The sequence below is a fragment of the Apus apus genome, chromosome 2 (assembly GCF_020740795.1).
Source record: "Apus apus isolate bApuApu2 chromosome 2, bApuApu2.pri.cur, whole genome shotgun sequence".
Taxonomy (NCBI): Eukaryota; Metazoa; Chordata; class Aves; order Apodiformes; family Apodidae; genus Apus; species Apus apus.
The window spans coordinates 113,681,748-113,687,845 of record NC_067283.1 but is presented as its reverse complement, the minus strand read 5'-3'; the positions used below and the strand labels follow the sequence as shown (position 1 = coordinate 113,687,845).

The window sequence follows — 6,098 nt, the reverse complement described above, 5'->3', positions numbered from 1 at the left end:
TCTTGCAGAGCTGAAACCAAAGCCACCAAACAGAATTTTCACTATGGTTTCATTATACCCATTATTTTTTTCCACATTTAAATTATATATTCTTGGGTTTTTATATGTATATGTGAATGTGTGTGTCTATCTGGTGGTACAGTCACACCTTAAAAATTTGTGAGACATGCAAACAATGTGCTCTGTTAGGGTTTGGGTTTTTTTTCCAATGTTCCATTTGAGTGCTTGCTCTTTTTTTTCCCTTTCTTTTAACTTGGGCCCAAACTCTATTGCCACAAGTGAAAGAACTGTAAGAACTCTGTTCTGTGTAGTGGCTACAGCTCTGGAGCCCTGAGCATAGGAGAGACATGGAGCTGTTGCAGTGGGTCCTGAGAAGGGCTGTGAAGATGATCAGAGGGCTGGAGCACCTCTGCTAGAGAAACAGACTGAGGGTGTTTGGGCTGGAGAAGACGAGGCTCCAGGGAGACCTTATAGTGGCCTCCCAGTACCTGAAGGGGCTACAAGAAAGCTGGGGAGGGGCTTCTCACCAGAGAGGGCAGTGATAGGACAAGGGGTAATGGTTTTAAACTGAAAGAGGAGAGATTTGTGGTAGACATCTGAAATAAATTCTTCACCATGAGGATAGTAAGGCACTGGAATAGGTTGCCCAGGGACCTGTGGAAGCCCCCTTCCTGGAGGTGTTCCAGGCCAGGCTGGATGAGGCTTTGTGCAGCCTGGTCTAGTATGAGGTGTCCCTGCTCATAGCAGGGAGGTTGAAAACTCATGTTCTTTAAGGTCCCTTCTAACCTTAACCATTCTATTATTCTATTCAGTCACATCTATTATATTGTAATATAATATGAGGAAATGGGTGAAGTCATTTAGCTGATTCACTTCCACCGATGGATTACAAATAGGAAAAAACTATTTTAGAAAAATACAATCTTTAAATAGATCCATATTTCTCTAAACAGTCAGAATGGTTTTGTGTGAACATAAATCTGCAATGGCTCGGGAGCACAAGGCCTTCTGTTATCCAGATGCAGCTCAGCTGAATAAAACATATGCTGTTATATCAAAGAGTCCATATTTCATGTGAGGCAAAATTCCCACTCAGGCTGTCAAAATCCATGCACTTTAAGAAAGACCTTGTTGTTCCTGCATTTAACTGAGAAGTTGCCTTCTGTTCCTGCCTGCTAGTGACTTCCGTGAGGGATTAGAACCCGAGCGGTGGCCTCTGACTGCACAGCTACCAGTGTGATGATACTGGGGTAGAAAATCAATGTGATTACTGGGAGAAAGTTTTGTTTCTACTTGAGACAGATGAAGTGTCAGTGCCACTGGGGGTTGTTCGGTCTGTCAGGGAGAGGCAGGGAAGTGGGAAGTGGCAGTAAGCAACCCCTGGTGTCACCGAGGGGAATTAGCTCAAATGGTAGAGCGCTCGCTTAGCATGCGAGAGGTAGCGGGATCGATGCCCGCATTCTCCATTTTTCACTGAGACGCGTTAGTTTCTCTCTGCTGTTAACAGCACCTCGTACTTTTCAGCTTACCGCTGATAATTAATTTCCTGCTTTGGAAAAGAGAGGCCTGTAAACGTCTATGTTATCTGAAGTTAGAATAGCTGCCTGCACAAAAGAGAAGTAAATTCCTGTTAAAGTGTTTTAAAGAATGAAGTGAAAGCACACTGACAGATCATAGAATGTCTCTGGCTGGAGGAGACTTCCAAGATCATCCAGTCCAGCCCTAGGCTTAACACCGCAAGCTCACCACTAAACCGTGTCCCTAAGCATCAGGTCCACATGCCGTTTAAATGCATCCAGAGATGATGACTCCACCACTGCCAATGCCTGACAACCCTTTCAGTGAAGAAATGCTTCCTAATATCAAACTTAAACCTCCCCTGGTGCAGCTTGCATCCATTCCCTCTGGTCCTATCACACATCAGGGAGAAGAGGCTGCCCCCCTCATCACCTCCTTTCAGGTAGCTGTGAAGAGCAGTGAGGTCTCCCCTCAGCCTCCTCTTCTCCAGACTGAACAACCCCAGCACCCTCAGCTGCTCCTCACAGGACTTGTGCTCTAGGCCCTGCAGAAGCCTTGTTGCCCTTTTCTGGACATGCTCCAGCACTTCTATGTCCTTCTTATAGTGAGGAGCCCAGAACTGAACACAATACTCAAGGTGTGGCCTCACCAGCACTGAATACAGGGGGACGATCACCTCTCTATTCCTGCTGGCCACTGTGTTCCTAATACAGCCCAGGATGCCATTGGCCTTCTTAGCCACCTGCGTGCACTGCTGGCTCATGTCTAGTTGACGGTCAATCAATACCCCCAGGTCCTTTTCCAACCTGCAGCTTTCCAACCACACATCACCAAGTCTGTAGCTTATCATGGGGCTGTTATGACCCAAGTGCAGGACCCAGCACTTGGCCTTGTTGAACCCCATACAGTTAACCTTGGCTCACTGATCTAACCTGTCTAGGTCTTGCTGTAGAGCTTTGCTACGCTCCAGCAGATCAACACACCCTCCTGGCTTGAACCCACTGCTTCTCCTGAATTTTGGCTGTGCTACAGTTTTGGTTCTCTGCTTACACTGCCCAATGGTCTGGTGTAATTTTAAATGTAGGTGCATTTTTCTGTGTGAGTTTTGAAAAGGTTCAAATGAGTCTATTTTGAGAAGCACATGTGTAATATGAATGATGGAAGGTGCTAATGTTGATCATAGACAAGCATTTTAATTGAAGTGCAAATATATTTTTGTATTTGAGTGAAATTGTGAGAGATGGAATGTCCCTTGAAATGTGGGTGAAGGCCAGGTCTGTCCTGCCCATCCTCAGTACAACAGGAGCAAAGGAGCTGGAGAGAGAACTCTGCCATGAGCAGATGATTATATAGACAGCTCCGGACTTTAGCATCTTCTTATGGACAATTTCACTGAGTTTTCTTATAATTAAAGCCAAAAACAATTCAGTGCACTTGTAAGGGGACAGAAGTGAGTTTATTGTCCTGTGTTACAGGACAACGTTAGTATTGGGTGTTTAATGTGATGACACTCCTCACTGCTGTAGTATGCTGATTGGGACCTTTTTTTCCTATTTTAGATGCTGTATGAAACGGTAGATACATATTTCCTTTCACAAACCTGGATAATTTTTGGAGGAAAACCTAATGTCTACTGTAGGGAATACTCCCTCAAAAACACTGGAGAATGCGGGCATCGATCCCGCTACCTCTCGCATGCTAAGCGAGCGCTCTACCATTTGAGCTAATTCCCCTTAAAGGGCAGCTTTGGGGGCGGGTTCTTGACAGCGGAATCACAGCTTGACTGGTTGAGCTGGGCTGACGGCTGAGTGACACCCAGGGACCCCTGTATCCGTGTAGAAAGCCTGTTGGATTCAAAGCCGGAAGACTCACTTGAGATATGAGAAGCGCACTGATGCATTATCTGCCAGGATGCTCCGGTAAAACAATATGTACTTTCCCGAGTAAAGCCTCCTCTGGTGTATATGCAGGAAGGAGAGAGAACTATTTTATTATTTTTTTTTACCTCTGTTACAATGCAGATACCAAAAGACTTGTAAATCTAGAAAGTACACTGTTAAAAGTCACCGAGGGCAATGAAGTTTTCCTTCTCCTTGTTTTTCAAGTCTTTCTATTTTCTTTTCCAACTTTATCCTCTAATGAGCTGTATGTAACTGATAAATATAATGGTGTAAAAGTTCATGTTTATCATAGTTTGTGGAGAGAAAGTATTAATTTATATCTTCCTAAATTGTCTTCAAGGTATTTCTACCTTTTTGTATTTACTTTAATGATTCAGTCAAAGTAGTATCGCATCTTAAATATATGGGGTGAGTAAAAACATTTTAGAGATTCAAAAATTCAAGTGTAGTCACATTGACTGAATTTGCTGTCAGAAGCACATTGGCAAAGCTCTATTCCCAGGTTATTAAATCAAGGAATGCTTTCTGAATTTAAAGAACAAAAATGTAGTTTAGAGTGAGAGTGGTTACACTGATATACTTTTAAACAGCAAAGGCATTGAAAGTTATATTTAATACAAGTTTCCTCACTTTCTGTTTAAATGCAGAAAAGTAAGTTCTGCTAGTCAAGTAAAATGTGTATAGTAATCCAACAATACTTGCACTGCTCTTTTACTCTAATGGATTTGACTTACTGGTGACGGCATCCAGTCAAAAGAAAATCAATTCTGAAATTAAGGATTAGCTAATTACAGCTTCTCTGAGGTAAGGCAGTACTTCCACTCTATCACAGCCCAGATTCAGGCCAAGATGTGGGAACTAAAACCCACAGTATCCCTGCAAACATTCTCCTAGAATTTAAACAGTCACCTGCCTTTCCTCAAGTCTTTGCACAACAATAAACAAAAAATAGTTCTTAGCATTTCTTGCAGTATATTGTAACTGTTTTCATTTTCCTCAGTGGAGTAAACTTGAGAGGGAAAATAAATATGCAAAAGTGGTTTCAGTCTGTCTCACAGGCACATGTCTGAGGCTCAGTGCACATCTGCAGCTGGGAGCTTTCCCATATCATATTTCACAAGGTTCAGCTCTGTGGACAGTTTTCTTTATCTGCCTTGTGCAGCCTGACTCAGTATGAAAATAGTAGATTACCTTGTTTTCACCCCTAAATCTCACTCTGCTGCCACTGAAAAGGCTTAAAGCTTGGACAATTCAGCTCACAGGAAAAGTTTATTTCTTGAATAAGTCAGGTAAGGATGAGGAAAGACATCTGCAATAGTACTATTTTCATAGAATCATAGAATGGTTTGGGTTGGAAGGGACCAGGAAGGTCATCTAGTTCCAACCCCCCTGCAAGGGCAGGGACACCTCCCACTAGATCAGGTTGCACAAAGCCCCAGCCAACATGGCCTTGAACACCTCCAGGGAGGGGGCTGTGATTAAGATGTGTATTTCACATCAGTGATTAAGATGTGTGTTTCATTGTTATATGATCTTGAATGTTTGTGATTGATAAGTTTTCAGTAACACAGCAACTAATACTTTCTAATTGCTCCACTTGGTTGGGAGAACTTCCTTAATCGACATGGCTGAAAATAACCTGACCTTTTAAATTCCATTTTTTAATTTCTCTGGGGTGTTTCAGCAGTGAAAGCTTTGTGTCCACGTAGTTTGATTTAACACAGATCACTTTGGTTCATCTCTTTGGCAACACTAGTATAAATTGATACAAGCTAATTTAATAAGGTTTGACTTCTGCTCGCTAAGATGGTGTTCTTGGAGGACACCAGGGTTGAGTGCAAGTTTTGTATGATCTTCAGGCTCCTCCACTGCACTGTCTGTGATGTGCCTTTCCCTCAACACAGCAGCAGCTGTTATCCTCAAAGCACAAATCTAGTGCGAGCTGGGTGGCACTGAAAGGCTACGGGTCGTGGATTTGTCATGCAAGTAGGCATGAAGTGCCTTACCGCAGTCCTCAGGGAGTTTGTCATCTTGGGTAGTAAACACAGACAAGCTCAAAGGTCAGATGGCAGTAAGTGTTCTGAAGGGCTGCCCTGGGGTCATTATTCATGACAGAGCAGACCCTGGTCAGATGGTGCATGCTGGTGTGACAATTAAAATCTATATTTACAGGACAAGGGTTGCAGTAGTACGGGGAATTAGCTCAAATGGTAGAGCGCTCGCTTAGCATGCGAGAGGTAGCGGGATCGATGCCCGCATTCTCCATTGGCGTGTTTTGTTTGAGGTAGAGAGAAAACAACTACAGAAGATGTTTTCAGAGAGAAAACTCAATTAACTACACAAGATGTTTTCATGTACCAAACTGGAATTACTCATGTAAATACGCTCTTATTTTTCAGATGTACACGGGTTATTTCTTAAAGGCTGCCATATGTTTGATTTTAATAAGTTAAAACAATTAACTCATATTAAAAAAAATAAAATGGAAACTGAGTTTTACAGGGAGAAAACTAAATGCTGGAACTTCCAATACTTCCAAATACTTCCTCTCAGGAATTTCTAACAATAAACTTTTTTTTAATTAATTTTGTGCACCTGGAAAACATGTCTTTTCTGGTTTGTTTTGTTTCTTCAACTGGAAATGCTAAATTAAATACTACAAATTTATTATTTGACACC

At 42.4% G+C, this 6,098-nt stretch overlaps 3 non-coding genes across 3 annotated transcripts; 2 read left to right on the top strand and 1 right to left on the bottom strand.

Moving 5' to 3' along the window:
* Nucleotides 1-1,393: 1,393 nt before the first annotated feature.
* TRNAA-AGC (transfer RNA alanine (anticodon AGC)) lies at nt 1,394-1,466 on the top strand. Its single transcript has one exon. It is a non-coding gene; the product is annotated as a tRNA-Ala (tRNA).
* Nucleotides 1,467-3,178: 1,712 nt separating this feature from the next.
* Nucleotides 3,179-3,251, bottom strand: TRNAA-AGC (transfer RNA alanine (anticodon AGC)). Its single transcript has one exon. It is a non-coding gene; the product is annotated as a tRNA-Ala (tRNA).
* A 2,360-nt stretch (nt 3,252-5,611) lies between these two features.
* TRNAA-AGC (transfer RNA alanine (anticodon AGC)) lies at nt 5,612-5,684 on the top strand. The gene has a single exon. It is a non-coding gene; the product is annotated as a tRNA-Ala (tRNA).
* Nucleotides 5,685-6,098: the final 414 nt, after the last annotated feature.